Consider the following 3,695-nt stretch of genomic DNA (forward strand, 5'->3'; position numbering starts at 1 on the left):
TTGTGGCCCTGGGGATTTTTGTCAATCTCAGAGGAAAAAATTTCACTATTTCACCACCACATTTATTACGAGTTTTAAAATTAAATCCTTTATCAGGTAAAGAAACCTCTTTAATCACTAATTTCGTTTCTATCTTTGTTTTTCAGTGTTGGGATAAAACCCAGGACCTCTTACATTTTGGGTGAATGCCCTGTTACTAGCTATACCCCACTCCAGCATTTTTGTGTTTTATTTGAGACAGTATCTCAGATTTATCTGCCTCCAACTCACCATCTTCTTGTCTTAGCTTCCAGCATGCTGGAATTAGAGCACCCCCACCTTGTGTGTGTGTGTGTGTGTGTGTGTGTGTGTGTGTGCGCGCGCGCGCGCATGCCATGGTACAGTGTGGCTGTCAGAGGCCAATTTGTAGAATCATTTCTCTCCTTCCACTTTTGAGTTCCAGAGATCAAACTCAGGTCATCAGCTCTGCATCCTCAGGCAGTGAGCACCTTTAACCCACTGAGATGTCTGCTGGCCCCAGGTTCTGAATTTTATGTAGAAGCCAGGGATATGAACTCAGGTTTGCAGAGCAAGCACTTTACCTGTGGAGCAATTTCCTCTGCCCTGGTGCTTGTGGTAACCATCTATTTGGGTGCTCATGTAAGTTTTAAATGTTTTATTCTGTTAATGTTATGCTCATTGTGTAAGAATTAACCAGTTCTGCACCTCATAGTAAACTCGCTTTGATCACTCTTTTTTCATGACTTTTGAGTTTTGGTTAGTTTACTTAAGAGTAAAGAACTTAAGAATTTAGTTCTTTCCCAAGTCAATAGAACACAGGAAAAGATTCTGTGGACTTACGGCTTTGTTTACGATATGTTTATAATACCAAAGGTCAGAAGCTACAATGAGAAATGCGACCTTTTCAAGAAAAAATTTCAAAGGAGTCTTGAATTCTCCTTGCTTTTAAAAGTGTGTCTAGGAGCTGGAGACATGGCTCAGCAGTTCATCCTGCAGAGGATCCAGGCTTGATCCCCAGCACTCCTGTTTGGCAGCTCACAGCTGCAGGTGAATCTAGTCCATGGGATCAGACACTTTGTGACATAGTGGAAACAAGCTAACTGCAGTGTCAAGGATTTAACCCCGTTGGAGGTTGGTCTGGTGCTTGTTACTGGGCCTCAAGATCTGGTTACACCTGTCCTTGTTTTGTAAGCCTGCCTAACACGTACCTGAATGGTTGATTAAATGGCCTCTACCTGGGCAGGGCAGAATGGTGTAGGCATGGCTAAGGTTCCTGGGTTTGGAAAGGACAGGAGATCACAAGGGACAGACAGACGGGAAGGGAGGAAGAAGGAGGACTCCATGATGGGTTAGCGTGGAGAAGAAACCACATGGGCTGGGAGGAAGAACTCCAATAATGGCGTGAAAAGGCCCAGATGAAAAGTACAAGCAAGTACCATGGGGTTATGGATGGAAGGCAGACCAGACGAGGAGGATTAAGGTGGATGGCATTGGGTGGGGCCTGGGCAATGGGTGGTGAACTTTTTGAGACAGTGTAGGTGAAAATCTGCCTGGTAAAGAAGGCAATTATAAAGTCTAACCGTTGTCTGTATGTTATTATTTGTGATAGTGGGTTAGATAATACTGCCACGTTAATCATAGGACTGATAATAAATATTATATATCCCAACACTACAACATAGCCCAACAGGGTGTCTGCCAGGAGACCTAGCTTCCAAGATGCAACTGTTATTTTCCTTTGCTATCCCATATCCAGCTCCTTGTCTACGGGCAGTCTGTGGCATCCCTTCCTGGAATAGATGTTTACGAACCAGCCTTACCCATAATTTAGTCCAGTGTTAGAAGAATTAGAACAATTGACAAAAAAGAAACGGTTCCTGCACATGTTCTTTGGGAGCCCTACTGGGTGTCAGAGGCTGCCAGCACCAAGACTTGCTTTGTTCCTTTTCTCCTGGAGACCTGTTCTTCATCTCATCTGGTCAGGTTGGCTTTTTTATGCCCAGATGCAAGACCTCTTAATTCTCTTCTTTAGCATTCCTGCCTATGAAGAAACCTGGGACCTCTGCCTCTCATCAGTCTGATTCCTCCAGAGAAATGGATGCACGCTGTCTTGGACCTGAAAGATGCATTCTTCAGCCTCCCATTGGCAGAGGTGAGTCAACCCATTTTTGCTTTTAAATGGACAGACCCAGGGGGATATTACAGCAGACAACTTACACAAACCAGGTTGCCCCAAAGATTTAAAAATTCTCCAACCCTGTTTGATGAGACACTAAATGCTGACCTCCTTGCCCTTCTGTCAGAGGTCTGTCCAAGACCATATGCTTACACTATGTAAATGACCCCCTTCTAACCTCTTAAACAAAAATAAATTATAAAAGGACTACTGAGGGACTTCTGCAAGAGATAGATCCCTTGAGCTGTATACAGAATGTTGGCTAAGAAAGCCCAACTTTGTGCATCAGAGTCTACCTATCTTGGATACAAGCTGAGGGGAGCGAAAAGGAGCTTTTTTCAGAATAGGATCGCTGCCACCCTTCAGATCCTAATTCCAAAGACAGGTTCAAGTCTTCTGAGGTGCAGCAGAATATTGTTGTTTCTGAATACCAGAGTTTGTGGAAATAGCAAGGCCTCTACACACCAGCACAAAGTAGGGCACTAAGCGCCCAAACTGGACTGAGACTAAACAAAAGGCATTTGAAGCTTTAAAATCGTCTCTGACTTCAGCTCCTGCCCTAGCACTTCTAAATGTCTCAAAACTCTTTTATCAGTTTGTCCATAAAACAAAAAAACAAAGGACCGTGAAAATGCCTGTTGATGTGCCTGCCTAAACATTTGGACCCTGTAGCCACAGGATAGCCCACCTAAAAGCTGTGGCAGCTACTGCTAATCTAACACAAGACAACAAACAAAAAAGTTAACTCTGGGTCAAGATGTTATACTTACAGCATGGCATACAGTTGAGGCCCTTCTCTGAGAAACACCAGAATGCTGGTTGTCTAATGCCTGAGTGACCCAGTACCAGGCCCTGCTCCTGGACCAGTCTCAAGACCGGTTTGAGAAACCCACTGCCATCAGCCACCAATCCTGCTTGATGATGAACTGTTGCTGATGCCAACCTGCAGGTGCCCATCCATGACTGTCACAGGATGAAAGACGAAATCAGTCTTCTCTGGCGGATACCCCACAACATTATAATTTGAATATGAAGTCTCCCCACGGGTTCCCCACAAGTTGAACACCTGCTTTCTGCTTGGCTGTGTTATTTTGGAGGCTCTGGAAACTTTAGGAGGTGGGACCTAGCTGGAGAAAGATCACTGGGGCATGCCTTTGAAGGGTATACTGGGACCTCTGTCTTTACTTGCTTTCTGCTTCCTGGCTAACATGAGGCAAAGGACCCCTTTTGTCAAGCACTCAGCCAATCATGATATTCTGCCCAAGCATATGGGGCAAAGCAACCATGGACTGACCCCTTTGAAACTGTGAGCAAGCAAAACCAAAAAGGCAAAAACCATAACAACAACAAGACAAAACAAACAAGCAGCAACAAACCTCAAATCTGTTTTCCCTTAAGATTTTTGGGTTTTAGACATTAGGGACGTGTCAGGGAGTGACAACGACTGAGTGATGAGAATTAGTCTGATGCTCTGGACTTAGGAAGATGATCTATGAAGTGTTAAAAGAAAGGGGTCATC

The sequence above is a fragment of the Psammomys obesus genome, unplaced genomic scaffold, assembly GCF_907164565.1.
Source record: "Psammomys obesus unplaced genomic scaffold, mPsaObe1.curated_primary_1811, whole genome shotgun sequence".
Lineage (NCBI taxonomy): Eukaryota > Metazoa > Chordata > Mammalia > Rodentia > Muridae > Psammomys > Psammomys obesus.